This window comes from Rhopalosiphum padi, chromosome 2 (genome assembly GCF_020882245.1).
Source record: "Rhopalosiphum padi isolate XX-2018 chromosome 2, ASM2088224v1, whole genome shotgun sequence".
NCBI classification, from domain to species: Eukaryota; Metazoa; Arthropoda; class Insecta; order Hemiptera; family Aphididae; genus Rhopalosiphum; species Rhopalosiphum padi.
Genome location: NC_083598.1, coordinates 48,225,541 through 48,242,776, shown reverse-complemented (window position 1 = coordinate 48,242,776; position 17,236 = coordinate 48,225,541). Strand labels below are relative to the sequence as shown.

The window sequence follows — 17,236 nt, the reverse complement described above, 5'->3', positions numbered from 1 at the left end:
ACCATTTGTACCTAAAATAACCTAATTTACATTACAAATTTGTAAACGAAATATATACAAGATTTTGGATTCGAATGATTCGATAGAAAAATTTACTGTACCGCGATGACAAAATAATGTATCGATATTCGATATCAATATTGGTAACAATTAATAGGCATAACGCGATAGATTTAAACCGCCGCGTCTCCGCAGCGATGGAGCCAGAGATCGCGCCAATTTTTCTTGGCCTCTATGCCGCCTCAGATACCACACCACTGTTGTGGTATAATGAAGTGGGGATATCACCGGTGAGCGTCGTGTGCGCGCGTGTGTGCACACACGTATAGGTACTAACTGCAGACCGCGACCACGAGACTGGTTTCCCACTCATCCGGCTGTTGGTATACCGAACGCGCGCGCGTTAGTTGTTCGTTGTGCGTGCGGCTCGAAGTGTATAATACGGATCGTAGTGATCGTTTTTTTTTTTTTACCATAATATTTGGGTTTACGACTATATTATACAAACTTTGTTGTGTACCGTGATTGACACTGTTGTTGTGTGTAATTTTTTTTCGATCACAAAATATGTTCGTTTAAATATTTTTCTTCGCGTGTGACGTGCGAAACTTACGTATGTAGCAGATTTCCGCGAGACTCGTCTACCCATATACATAAAATGATACATCTACAAACAGCAGTCGGATGATACGATAACGGTAAGTCAACAATATAATACTATCAGGTATTCGGAAATGAATATTATCAACCCTTTAATTTGTCGTGCGGATCGGCCCGCATAGTATTTTCTTTGTGATTCTTCTAGAAAACAAAAAAAATGTTACTTGTTACTAGACAACCCGTAGCATCGTTCGAATTCAATTAAGAATACTTTATATAACTTAAATTAAAATAAATTATATTATGTAACTATAACATTAAGTAGCTATAGATAGTCAGCTGTGATACGTGTTTGGGGTTAAAATAATCATCTAAAAAGGATAAGTCACAATTCATCTATGTATTATGGCTACATATAACGTTGTAATTTCATGTGTAGTATGTAAATTTTGGTTTAACACACTAGTTTGGTACATGAACAATATGTATAATATTTATAAACAACACACACACACATATATATATATATATTGTAATTTAAGAAAAATTAAATTTATAATCTGCCAATGTTCGCATATATTAGATGCACTATTTTTTTATTGTAATTATAATACTTTATCCCAATGTCCTCGTCGTCGAATAATAAAATGGATTATTGGACATGTCCCGACTGTTTATGTGCATACCGCACATATCGTTCTATATTCCGTCTTCCCACTACTGGGTTTATAATTTTCTTCTACCACGCATTTTATGTGTTTTATCCAAGTACGACGGAAATAGTAAGGAACTTACAAATTATTTGTAAAAATATTATGTTTTTTTATTATTTTTTAAAAATTTTTATTCGAAAAAAAGAATTTCAAGTTTAAGACATCATAAAAAAAGACGAAATCCTGCCGTAATAATATTATATTAATACACTTTCAAGATATTATTCACTGTGTGCAGTGTTTAGTGTTTATAAACTAAGCACCGTGTATACATATAGTTTTATTTTACGTCGTGGTTTTTTGAGGATGTTAAAAACTGGATTATAAGATTTATAATTAATGAATGAGATTTTGTCCTGAACATTCTCAAGTCATTTACATAATAAATCATTTTGTTGTTTGGTTTCACCGTATTTTTAAGAAACGCAGTCTTCAGAAAAAATATTAAATAAATACATTTTATTTATTTTATGAAATTTAATTATAAAAGAAGTTGTAATATATAATATATTATATGTATATACGACTATACGAGATGTCTTAAAACTATCTCCTTTTTACTATAATACACAACATGTTTTAAAGTTAAATATTTGTTTATTAATTTAATGATACCTGTTAAGTTTTAATTTCTATAAGAAAATTTTTTAATTAGTTCTTCCTTTTTTATTTTAGAATAGAAAATATTGTTTAATGTTGATGTTTAACTCTACAGTCTTTCAAATTGCGTGTCATAAAATTGATAAGAATTCAGGAACACATAAGAACTCACTGTTTCAGTATACATTTATCTCGTTAAATTTTTAAAGTTATTTTATTTATTTATTATGATCAAATATTAAATTAAATATTTACCCACATTTTGAAGGAGTAAAAAAATAAAATAGTGTTATAACTCTATAGTTAGGTACCTGGTAAATACCTAAGATATTTCCATACCCGTGGGATGTATAGTATTATTTACTCACGATACGTCACTAAGCATAAAATACAATATTGCCGTTTCACCCCTGCAGTGTGGTCCAATCACAACAGTGACCTAACCGACGCGTGACTGTTTCATTTCTTTTCTTCTTTCTTTTGGTGGTATATTTTGGCGTTTCTCTTTGTTCTCATTCAAATATGCCAAACACATGGCCCATATTATGTCTTCTCTTGTCTACTGCCCGCTGTGTCCTACCCCGATTTTTCTCACGTCTCAAATTATCTTCAGTCTGAATAAAATAAATCGTGTACTGCTGTAGCTATTATAATATTACGGAGAGTTTTAAGCTGAGTTGTGTTTATATTTTAAGTCTTAAGAAAATTTAAAATATTACAGCCTTTAGTATTTTATTCTCTGTATAAATTTAGGATAAACATAATTTAAAATAATGAATACATGTTGCGTGACATCATGTATGTTGAAATTTCTATATTTAATTAAATGTATAGATATTATTCGTTTAACCCGATTATTATTCTAATAATCGACGTATATTGACGTATTTCCTAATGGGGAAAATTGTATACAAAAATATTTTTTTGGAAACATTATGTTTATTTATGTCTTATGTGCAACATAAAAAAATAACAATCTTGTTGACATTTTATATTTTTATTGACTATCTTTTTTTATTTCTTAGAATTTTTTTAGGTCACCAATTTTCAGTTGTCTTATTGGTTTTTTAATTAGACGTCGTCGTTCCCTCGTATGTTGTCTCCGTCTTACTAATATACTTCATAATAAATTTGCATTCAGCAAAATCCATTTTATGCTGTTAGTGTTAGTATTGAAGTCAATTTGTCTATTATCAAACTTCAGGTAAGAATATTATTTAAGGCATCACGCGGAGGCTTTTATTGATTTTTTAATTTTTTAAATGAATTATAGCTGTGTAAAATATTATAATTTTAAAATTCTCATTACTCATTTCAAATAAAAAATATCAATAAAACTCTACGCGATGGTCTAGATAATATTCTGATCTTTAAGTTTGGTAATAGGTAAATCAACTCTAATATTAAAACTAATAACATAAAATAGATTGCTATGTTCTACGTCAGTAAGACGAAGGCTGCACATATGGGTATGATGTTTTCTTAAAATGTTTACATATACCTAATTAAAACTGCAAGTTATTAATAATATACATTTATTATTTATAAATAACTGATTAATTAAAAATGCATTTAAAAATATTTAACATATTATACTGTGTAGTGTATAATATATCGATTTATATGTATATTTTTAACGAAACCTTTAAAACACTGAAATATGGTTATTATAATCAAAAATTATGTATATCTATCTATTAAATGCCAGAATAATTAAAAAATCATAAATGTTTAAAGAGGAAATAAATTTATTGAATGTTGTCTTTTTCTAGTATCATATTATAAGTACAAAACTTCCAAATCTTGTTTCATATTTTAATTTTAATAGTATTTGACTTTATGTCATAATGTGTGGCTTATTATCTCTTTGAAGTTTTTGCATCTTATACCTGTATACTTAAAAAGTTTTCTTTAGCTTTTATATCTTATAGAATGATGTATATTTATTATGTAAAAAAATAGCTTATACTAGTAAGATGGAAATTAAGTTTAAAGTACATGCGTAATTAAATAAGTGTTAACTTTGGGTATAATTTATACTCTTTATATGTATCATTTGAAATCGACATGCATTATACTCCCAAACTATATATATGTCTGGGGTGATTATCAACTCTCCCAATTTTAATGACCTGTAAGCTCTCTCTGGACTACTTAAGTACTATCTGAAGGGTATACATATGTAAAATCTCTCAAGCCTGTAATAACTTCATTTGTATATTATAATTTAATGTTTATAATAATATAAACGTACAAATTAAAAAAGAGTCAATAAGTATAATATATAGTTAGTCAGTTAGGTAATAATAAAAATAATAATAGTATAAATCAATTTCTTTAGCTTTGAGTAATAATTTAAGTTGAGATAAGTAATTATATATAAACAAATAAGAATTAGATTAAAAAATATAAATTTTATTTTTATATTTATAATACAAATAAAAAAATTATAAAAAATTAAAATCTTAGTGTCTATTTTATAAATTTTTTTTTTTTTTGGTTATTTGTTATTTTGAATTTTAATTTTATTGGGACTGAGTATTTCTATAGTCGGGGAACTCATCGCATATAAGTATTAAGTACTGACTTCTAATAATAGTGTGGATTATTGATATTAAATTTAAAAAATAATAGTTATCATCATATTTATTGAATACAAAAAACAAATTGGTTAAAACTACACTTTTTGACATTTATTTAACACTTTTCTAAATGTCATCGTCATTTTTTCTTTACATATCAAGAAACTGTTGTTTAAAAATCGAAAATGAAACTCCCAAAAACGTATTTACAGGAGAAAATAAATGCATCATAAAAGCATTTCATGCCTTACATCAATGAAAATAATCTAATATTAATACAATACTGCACGTTTACAGCAAGGTAAGTATTTTTCATGAAGATTTTGAGGGTGCCTTCAATATTTTTGTAAAAAAATCAACTAATAAAAATATAAGACAGCTATAAAAATATGAAATTTTGACTAAATTGTTATGTTTTACATTATAGTACAACTGTTAACATGTTTTTGTGTTGGGTAACTTGCTATCAATGACAGAATCTTTTTTTCCCTGTTTTTTTTTTTTGTGTTCATTATTCTTATTAATATATATATTATTCATTTGTTTACATATATTCTACCTATTGTGAATGTAAGATACTACAGTAGTACAGTGTACACTATGTAAATTTAAAAAAATAAGTTTTAAATTTAAAAAATATATATATTTCTCTAATAACCGAAAATGGACAAAATCTTCAAGAGAGCTTCAGTTCCCCAATAATATGTTTATATATATATATATACAGCATAATAACCCTGCGGGAGAAAGTTTGGAAATATATATTAACCACGTTTTTTAAGATATATAATAGTAATTCACTTTTGTTTTGTTTAAGTCTTTGAAGGGATCGTTAAGGTTTTGGAGAACCAAATGAGAATATTTGCATCACTGCTAAATAACTTATTATGATATTGTATGTAATATGTGTCAAATATCGAACATTTTTTATAATAGTATATGTATAATACCATAGATAATATTTTCCTTTTAGGTATTGTGATATACATTATGTACGAGTATATATTTTAGTTTTATAGAAAGAAATTTTACTCTACTTCGTTATGCATAAAAAAGATACAGCGATAATCTTGATTGAAATTCTTCTAAAATATAAATATATTTTATATACATAAATACTAGGAATATGATGGTTGTGTACTATATTTGCCTGATTTAAAAATTACATAGGTACTTACTGATTAAGATTAATCATTAAATAATACTTATATATAGTTATATCACTTATCTATTATAGGCACTATTTTTTTGTGAGACATATAACTATATAAGGTGACAACATTTTAGTATTTTACATTTTTACCATTACAAATAGTATTAACTCTTATGTAATAAATATATATTTTTTATATATATACTGGTAGCTATCGATGTCAATATGACTATACGCGATAAAATGTGGAATAAACTTTTAAACTGGCTGAACCAGCTATAGTAGGTACGCCGCATAATATTGGCAATACATACATATTATTTTATATTTATGGCACATTTAAAAGTCTCCTATATATATTAAGTGTTAACGCATTAATTTCAAGCAACAGGATTTGATTTTATTTTTGCTTTTATAATCGTATAGGAAATTCTGTTTTTTTCTTGATTACGGATTCGCGTCTATAAAATATAAGCCATTACCTACCTCGAGCGCTTCAGAAACGGAAGTCGGAAAGCAGGGAAACTGTGTTGTGGTTGTGTACTTATGTAGGTACATAATTATAAGCAGTATAGTCTTTGAACCACCAGGTAATAATGTAATTTCTATCCAAACCATGATGTACTATACCTATAAATTATAATAAGAACTCGGTTAGTTTCGTTTCCTGTTGTCGTTTTTAGAAATAGGGTTATGCGCTTAATATTATGTATATATCGTATATTATACAAAATACAAATTACAATCACCGAAAATAATATTATACAGCGGCACAATACGCTTCGCGTTGGCCCGGTGTCGGACACGTGCGCGCGTGCGTATAGCATAATAATACTATTATATAGAAGGAAGAGAAAGATAAAAGAGTAGCGGAGAGCCGAGAGGAGAGTTGATGGAAGAGAAATGAACGAGGAAATACACGTGCCCGTCGTCTGTTGTGTTGATCGGCGGTAATAGTGACGGCGGCGACATTGTCGGCGAGTGGGAGTCAGCCGGCCGGCAGATGTGTCTAAAGAATATTATTTAGGTACGCTATAAAAAAGAAAAAGTCCCGCCAAAATATTAATGTTTGTGTAACACTGGTGGTGGTGAGTTGGTCGTGGTAGTGGTGGTACGTCAGATAAAACGTTTTTAATGATTATTTAATTTTTCGAACCCGGTCGACCGTGAAATCGAGTCTTTTTTGAAAAAAAATATGTCTTGAACGACGAACTATATACATTATAAAATATGTATTGTAGCATTATACGTATCTTGTGCCATATCTCATATATGATTGTTAGTTGATTTAATTAAAAATTAAAATGTTGTAATTAATTTTTACTTTTGTTTTATCACGATTGTTGTATTACGATTGTTGATTGTTGTTATAATTTAAATATTTATTTACCTATCAAAATACTGCGATGAAATTATATTAATATTAGGAAATCATAATTAGTAAGTATAATTTCTAAACGGTAAACTAACCTACAATGAGAATTTAATTTATATATTTTTTATACTAAAAATTGTACAAATCATGCAATTTAAAAATGTACATACATTTAATCTGCTACTACTATCCTATATATTCAATTCCTCAAATTTAAATTAAAATGAATAACCTGTTTTTTATGAATCTGAGTGAAATGTTACATTAATTTATATAAAAATAACGTATAGTAGGTATTTGTATTTGTATTTTTTTTTGAGCAGTATTGATTAAAATTGTATTATGTTTTTAATTAATCGACTTTATAGACTCGTTTAGCGGTGGTTTCACTTAGATTAATGCAATAAAACAATGGCCTGTATATCAGAGGCGTTGTTTAGGAGGTAACATACGGGATACCATCAATATTCAAAAAATGCCAACTGGCCGACTAAATCAATTTATTATATACACTATACAGTATACAGGATTTAACTCAGCTTTTGTGATATTTAACATATGATATTTTTTATAGTTTTTTCAAACGAGAATTGAATTCTTTTTATTTTACGTTTCAATTTCCGTTTTCATATAGAATGTATAATTAAAGCCGGCTTTACAATTAAACTCGTATAATTAATGTTTAATGTATGTTATGTAATGAAAGTGATGATTACTTCTTTACTAGACAGTCTGCCGCTGTACTGTAAACCTATAAAGATACAGTATCAATAAAGTAATGATAAATGATAAATGATATACACACTTGCTAATTATATACCTTTACCAAAATGCGTGTAAACAGACCGACGTTCATTTTATGTTCTATCGCACTCTAAAATGTGTATTTATTTATATGTTATAGACATTTAGTTTAATTAAAAATCGTCATACATCATACATCATATGGTAAATGATTTTTTTAACAGTATTTTTAAAATTCTACTCATTTCATAACATTGTCATATAAATGCAATAAATTCTAATTTCTAAACAACGGTTGTAAAGGAATATGGGAATATGAAACTGTATATTCTTACAAGTAACCATGAGTAATTTTATTATAGTTAATTTTTTGCATCTTATTTTGATGACCATCACTTAATGTATAATCTTTGGAAAACGGGCGTCACGTTTTGTCAGGCTACAGTTCATCAAGATTCGTTTTGCCAAAGCACATTATTATAAAATATATATCCTTCGCAAACATAAAACAATGTTGTGAAAACTGTTAGTTATAGATTAGTTTACGATGATTTTTGATTGAATTGTATTTTATTGCGTTGATATCTATGGAGTATCTGATCTGTATCGTTCATATCCCAGTGTGAATATTATTTTTATTATCGTGTGCATTTGACATTTGTGCAGTCCGAGTGTGACGAAATTTTGTGGAAACGAATTTTGAACAAGCCTCACTATCATCTCTATTCTTAATCCTGACGAAATGTCCCAGGTGGCTCATAAGGATAGATCGTAGGTAGCACACCAATCAGCTATATTGTACGCAGATTTTCTGCTATGCTAGGAATATCTACAATTCCAAACGCTTCTATATAATCTATGACACTTATTTATTATACTATTGTAGCCAACAATGGTATTTGAGGTATAATTAGGCTTTTTGTGAAGTCGGCTGGTTGAAAGATTAAATCGCCATGAATAAATACATAGAACATTTTAGTATTTCGATAACGGTACACGTATGATATACATAATTAAATAATGTATGATAGAAAAGTACCGAATACAAATTGAGATATTCTTCGTATAAGTGTTTCTTATACATTTTAATACCATACTTGTAAAATAATTTTGACGTTTGTGTCTTGCATTCTTGCTGTATTTTAATATTAATAACTAATAAGGATAACTTATAGAATATATTTAATATTTATATTTATATTTTATTCATCATATATAATTTTATAAAAACGATAATTTTTCCATATAAAATAATTGTAAAGGATTTTTTGTTTATTTCTATAACTAGTCTAAACGTGCTTTACCTATTGTTGTGTGTAGACGTGTGATTGGTATTGTTGAGTTTCTTTAGTCGTTAAATATGTATAAAAAAACTATTTAAATAAATCGTAAAATTGTTAGATTATGGAATAATAATGCGATTTCACGAGAATGAAATATAAACACTGATAAACAATATTAAAGTTAAATGTTATTACGTCATTTCTTCAATCAATACAATATCATCACTCATCTATATATAAATAACTGATCTATTTGAAATATAATATGAACATCAGAACATCCAATATACGTTATTTCAATTAGTTCATTGCAGGCATGTAACCTCATATTCATAATAATAAGTTATTATATTTATAAGTTATTAATAACACTGTATCAAAACTAAATATACTAACAAATACTGTGTATTTGTTGTATATTGGTACATGTATATTTTGATATATTTTGTATTATCATGCGCAACGTTTGACAACTCTCATTTGTTATAAATTCAAAGAAACATAGGTTAAATCTAGTTTTTATTTTATTTATATTTACGTTTATTAAGACTTTATCTATAGTCTACAGTTTGTTCAAATCGAAAAAACTCTCGAATGCTGGATTACCAAATTGATCTAAATATGAAAATTCCGAAAAGTTTTTACCATAAAATTGGAACTTCTAATCACCAATTTCCCATATTTTCCATTTGTAAGTTGAAAGTCGAATACAACACGCCATTCGGGAATGTTTTATTATTGGTATCCAGTGGGCGTAAAGCTAAATGTTGAAGTAATTGTGTAAAGATGAAGAAACTGTCAAGAGATCCTAAATCTGTACACATTTTTAAAAAAAAACTATAAGCAATGACGGTGAATATTGTTTTTGGTTAGGAAACTATTTGCGTTATGCGTTTAATGGCTGGTGGTCCATAGCCGCCTATTGAATCCGATTACGATTATGGAAATCAGATGCGTTGAATAAAACCAGTTCGGTATAATATAATATGTTTACTTCCATGAAATATTATTGGAATTTATTTGATATCTGTATACCACCCTAAGTAACCATCACTCGGACATTACGACGGACTTCTATTTGGACGGTATATATTGAGAAATGTCGTTTTAAATAATAATGGGTGTGGTGAACTACTACTTCAAGATACAAAAAAATCATTATAACTATTATAAAAATTCTTTTTCACTTGAGGTAAAGTTGATTTGTGTTTTTTTATCGGGTAATGACGAAGCTCAAATAAAACAATAATATCATATTATATCTTTAAAGTTTAAAAACTCATAAGTTTATATGCATTCTACATAATCCTTTATTAATACTTATATTGCTATATATTGAGAGGTTGTTTGTAAATTTAATTTACTATTTACTGTTACCATTGATTTTAGAATATTTTAGTATATTCTATAATCAATGCTATTACCATTTACCAATATATTTAAATAAATATATGTATATACAATATATTACTTTATTTTTACTAACGCTTTATTTGTGGAAATGTATGTCGAATTTATTTTATACCTATTAAATAATTACTCGTTTCCTTTTACGATATTATATAGCAATAAAAGTTTTAAATAGGTAGTTAGTTATTTTTATGGCGTAAGTATAATATTATATTATAAATATAGCTTTAAAATTATATATGTTCAGCTATACAATAATATACCATATACGCATTAAAATTTAGATTTATCCAGTCGATTGTAAGTTTAAATAATATATATGAACTATAAGTTTAATAGGTACACGATATTATAATAGGTGTACCTTTTGTGTGGTGTCATAAATAGTTTTAACAAACGGTTTAGTTCAAAAACATAAAATTAAATGCAGCCAATGCAGGTACAAATATCAATACCCATTAAAATACATCGTTTAAGTATAAATAACGCAGTAAAGCACACAAATATATTATAAGACGTTTAATATTTTGTTCCGTTTTAAATTTTTACGGTAGGTTTATGAATAAAATTTACTATTAAACACATCGTATAAGTGTGCGGTGTTATTAATTTTAGTAGTAGTTTTGAATAGATAAGATAATTAGTGATTACTGATTACCTATATATAATAAAAACATGTTCTTAACCACTGCAGCAGTAGCCTGTTGGCACTCTTGGCTCAAGGTGATTTAATAACTATAATTTACACAGCTAATATAGATTTTAAATAAAATTTCACAAGTATACAAAATATATCTATATCAAATTAATTAAAATATATTGATTTTATTTATTTATTTTTATTCTTCAGTAGTGAAACTTTTGAATCGTGTATACATATTATAATAAGTACATGTTGGCCCTTGGTAGTTGGTACACATACAACTGTACATTAACCTACATGAAGGTATATCACTATATTAGTTAAAGTTATCTGCACTCTGCAGTCTGTTACATAAAAATATTCCCAATTATTTTACGACATTAAAGTATACTTTTTTTTCTTACTAAATGAACTGTGATAGCGGTTTCATGTGTCGGTATCGGTTTAAGGTGTCATGACCTCTTAACCAAAAACCATATTATTATAAATATATATATATATTTTTTTTTTTTTGGTAACAAGAATTCCAACGTATGAAATGTGAGATGGTTTGCAACTCACAATAAAAGCTACAATTTATCTGCCCATTAATCATGAGTCCGAGAAATAAGGATTGAAAAAAGAGCATATATATGTAACTGTCATACGGACTAGAAGTTATATTGTTTTCGTTTGGCGGAAGGTGTGGCTGTTCTTTTATTGTATTGAAAAGGTGAAAAAGAAGTATGCATCCAGCTAGATAAAACGTGACCAAGCGATTTGCAACACTTATGCAATTATTGTATAGGCACCATGTCATTATAGACCGACTTATTATATATTTTTTATATAATATATAAAACACGTAGGTATATAGTGTATATAAATACGTCGTGAATATAGTCTGAACGGTCGTCGGATGTCGCATTTTCCTTTGAAATAAAAATTATAAATAAAACGAGTTTACGCCGATCGAAGCATTCGTGTTATACACATAATAATAATAATATATAGTTAACAAATTGGGTCCATTTATGTGTATTACTGAAGCAGCAGTGTATAGATACTGATACCGCGATTGTTAAATGCGGTTATGCACAAATAATTTGTCTTATTATTTGTACTTATGTATAAAATATATAAGTACGTTACATAGTAAAAAAAAAAATTGGGATTTATTATTATTAGATATAGTATTATAGGTGCAATACATAATATATTTTGTACAATTTTTATAATAAATTATACTTGTATTATGGTTATAAATATATATTGTATTGTTGCTTTAAATGTTTAATCTTATTTTTATAATAAAGCTATATATATATACAAAAAAAAATTGTCCCCAGTATTCGGTTTGTTGTTCTGAGAAAATATTGTTTACCTATACATGTGCGTATTGTTAGGTATGCTCTTTAAGACGATATCACACATCGTGTATGGAATTTAATGAGCGTTTCGGAAGCGTTTACAATGTAAATTGTTGTCCCCGGACCCCGCAGTGCATTTTTTTGCACTGTTCATGTAGGTCTATATACAATGATATATTATATTTATTATACGTATTATAGAATATAGGTAGTATAAACCAGTGGCAGTGGTTTTTGGGTAGTTCTGTACGCTCTCGTCATAATATGTATATTGTATATGCGGCAAACACGTATTCGACGCGTGTCACAAATATCATAACTACTTGTATATTTTATATAATATTCGAAAGAAGCACTCGCACGGAAGAATACAATAGCGTATAAAATGTATAGGTCTGTCGTTTGTGTATACTTCTTAATGTTATATGTCTGTATAGGGTATTTTTGGTCTACCGCTATTGATAATATCGTCAGACGCGTTCTCGAAACGCATTATTGACGGATATTGTATATTGTATTTATATAAGTATGAGCACACCAAATCCGATTAACTTACCTACCCACTATAAAAATACAGAAAAGTCCACTGTTGTAGTCCTGTTGCGGCGTTGGTAGTATCTTAGGTATATTACTATGGTTTATAATCATTTATTATAAATACTAGTATTTAGTAGTTAATCAATACTATGATACGACTATACGAGTATTTATATTATTGCATTCGCACCTTAGAACGGAAGCGTGCTAAAAAAAGCTATGTTCATATATAATATATAATACATAGATACACCGGTATAGTAGTGTAACCAAAATTTTTTTTGGGGTGGCTTGAACAAAATATAAAAAATTAAATTAGATTTTGTGTGGTTTTTATTATGATTATACATAGTATATTTTTTTACTTTTTTTACGAGGTCTTACAGTTATAGTACACAGTTAAATATTTAAATATTTATCCTTTTTAAAACTACAAATGTATATATTTATTTTTAGTTTTAATGTTTTGGAAAGGTTATCTATCTAAAATATTGTTCTTTAATTCTTTGCTCATTCTACTGAAGGTATTAAATAAATAATAAAATACTAATATAAATCACAATACTACAATAACAGTTGTTCAGCGATCGGTGTAATTACTATAGAGTACAGACTACATTACTATATAGACTGACTCCATTAATATTTCAACACGGACGATATTATTATGAAAAACGCTTTCGAAATTCGAAAATACACTAAGGCATTTAATCTAAACAGACTACGGAGAACAGATTTTATATGCAAATGATTCTATTCGGTACATTCTTAAATAGTCAACAATACACACTAATTAAATTATTATTTGTATTTTTTTTTGTAATTATTATGTTTATTTAAAAATTTTCGGTAGAGTGGGGGGCGGGAGTTACAACCACTCAGGATATACCTATGTAGATTGGGGTAAATTCGTAATGTCACTTTACAATATATTATTCAAAAATCGTATTATAACTGTATAAGTTACGTAAACACAAATTTTATAATCTTTGAAAATACAATACTATATAATCATATTATAGTTTAGTCTTAAATTTTCGAGTTCAATCTCATCTCACTTAACTAGTGACTACATAATATCACAGTGTATAAACTTTATAAGTGTTATGTCTTATAAGATATGATACACATGCTAGACTATATGAAGACTGTATTATAAGATAAAAACTTATTACATTTTATTTTGACCGAATTTTGAATTAAAAATAAAATATTTTATCTTTTAAATTATAATATAATGCTAATAATGGTTCATGTTTTATTAAATTTATTGCTATAATATATTATACATTTAAGGAAAAATAATTATTTTTCATATTAAATACTGTAGTTGTTAAAGTAATTAGAAGTTACCGCTAAAAACGAATTCTTATTTAGCATAAATGCATTCATATAAGTTCATGACATTGACAAGAATAGCTATAATATTATGGCGATTTATAGGTAGGTTCTTTAAATACCTTGAAGTTATTTTCAGACGAACGATTAATTTATTAACATTAAAATTTAATATCTAATAAATATATATTAAACTACTAACAGTATATACATATTTAACGAAAGTGTCATGTGTGTATATAGGTAGTTTGCAGTAAAATAATAATTTTTTCTTTCATATTCAATTATTATTATTTTTATTATTGTATAATGTTATACACTGTATAATGATACCAAAAGATTTTTTTCCAAAATAAATTTGTAGATTTTTCGGAAAATTGATGAATTTTTGATTTTACTAAGAGTAAGTAATATACTCATGAGTTATAACATTTAGTTTCTTTTGAAAAATTATATTTCTATTTAAATATTCATCTAAAATAATATTTATCATAATCATGTATTTAATTAAGCTACTGTAAACTTGTAATTTGACGTCACGAATTACTATGACGACAATATTATCATAGCTGATATTTAATTGTGGATTATATGGGTAATATTATACACGATATAAACATGTATAATTTCTTAAACGGCCTTGAATAATGTATCATCTGTACGATCATCTGTCGACATTAACGAATATTCTTCAGTTTCTCTAAGCCTATAAAATAAGAAAACGCAGTCGTGCAGAATCTTTGAGACCAATAGTCTCGTGTTTTTCTCGTTTATTGTTTTTGTGGGAGAGATAATGGAGGAAATAATGCTAGAGCGACTAAAAATAAAAATCACTAAGTATAGTATAATATGTGTAAACGATGTTGTACCATTGTCGATTACATTTTAACGTCTGAAATGTAGAAGACCTTGACACCTTGTACTGTAATGATAATAATTGTAGTTGTTCAAAGCAAAATAAAGTCGCAACTCGTAAGGAACATAAACAAAGGACTAAAGGATAAAATATTAGTGATTTTTTTAACTTAAAACACTATTATACATTATAGGTAATAGATTAATTTTTATTTAAAAATCTGAAAAATCATTCTTGTGAAATCGTATAAGACATAAGTTATTCTCTAAAATGTAAGTAATAATATTTGAAATTCTGTTTTTCAAGAAGAAGGCAAATCAACTGAGGAAATAAAATTTGAAAAAAAGACTTTTCTTAGTAAATAGAAATAGTATTATATTATAATGTTTAGTCTTTAGACACAATAGGTACTGCAGTGGTGTAGATGCGTGACAAATAAAAATTTATTAGTAGAGGGAGGGCATCTTAATATACAAACGTATATGACGAATTATTATGAAAAGTACATGGGAACCAAAATGGTATAATTATAAATAATTAACAAAGAATGCTTGCGGTGGAGTGGACCAAAAGTTCATTGACCATTGACAATATTCATCATATAGAACTCACGCGACTGTATAGCTGCGGCGATGACAACGCGATCTCATGCATTATTATTGTTGTTTTACGACTTCTGTATATATATATATATATATATATAATATTTTTACACATATATATATAACACATAAAGATAGAACATCGTATGATAATTTATGTATAGTATAGGTTGTAGATATATATATTTATTATATATATTATATATATATAATATACACAGTATAATGTACTTGACAATCGTGTTGGAGCGCATTATCATACTGCATGCCACGTGACAACTCTCTGCAGATGAGATGTTAAAAATATATTTTTTGTAGTTTCGTTGACCGTTTATTATTTATTTTTAAATTTTTAAATTTTTTTATTTTAGTTATAGCTAACTATGTCTTAAACACTAATGGCTGAGAATTGTCTATAATTTTGAATTAAAATCGCTTTTGGAAGGAGGTATTTGTAGATGTATGATCATGATAAATCTTTTAGAATATACATATTTTCTTAGACTTGATACGGTATAATTCACTTATAAGTATATCAGTGTAGGTAATACAATGGTGTGAAACCAGGATTTTTTTAAAGTGAAGGGTCCAAAAATATAATTATTTTCAAGTAGCAAGCAAATTGAAATATTATTTTATTGTTTGATTAATGTAAATATTGTAATCAGAACAACATCATAAAAGCTTTACTTAGTACTAAATCAGATAAATTATTCAATTTTGTTAAACATTTTTATTATTTTAGAAATATAAACATGGTTCAAGAGAGGAGAGTCGGGAACCGGGCCCACACTCCCCTGGTTGTGCCACTTAGGCAATATATAAAATAGTTAGATATTAGCCAATTAAATATTAAAAATGTTTAAATTAAAATGTATTTATATTTTTAAAATGTTATACGTCAAAACATTAAACATATTATCGTGTTTACTTTTTTAATAATTCTGTATACACTTATTGGTAACTTACCAATGGTAAGTGTATTAATCGAAAACAATTATGAAATACATTTATACATTGTTTATAAATTAATATGCTTGGTTGTCTCATTCAGATGTGGAACAAACCTCTATCTACACGTATGCTGTGGTGATTTTACTATTCATATGATATGATTTATCATAGATTATAATGTCAGTAGTATTACATATATTTTCATCACAAAATTGATCTGTAGGTACTCCAATGTACCGTCAGAAAATAATTACAATATTTATACCTTACTACAGTATTACAGTATTCAACCACGAGGTTAAAAATTATTTTATAGAAATGATTATGTATATTGTTAAATTGTATGTTTAAAATATTGATATTATAATTGTATATTGTAAATTTATATTTACATAATGGACCATAATGGAATCAATCATAACGCATACGAGTCCGCGTTAAGTGCAGAGACATTTTATGTCTTTTTTTATGGCAACCGTGGTATCCATGGCAATTAC

General features: G+C 27.1%; 1 protein-coding gene across 1 annotated transcript in view; it reads left to right on the top strand.

The window, feature by feature from the left end:
- Positions 1–364: 364 nt before the first annotated feature.
- Positions 365–17,236, top strand: part of LOC132919653 (rho GTPase-activating protein 7) — a 105,738-nt gene continuing 88,866 nt past the window's right edge. Inside the window, 1 exon segment of the mRNA XM_060981415.1 lies at positions 365–698. The gene's annotated coding sequence lies outside the window, so the exon portion shown is untranslated.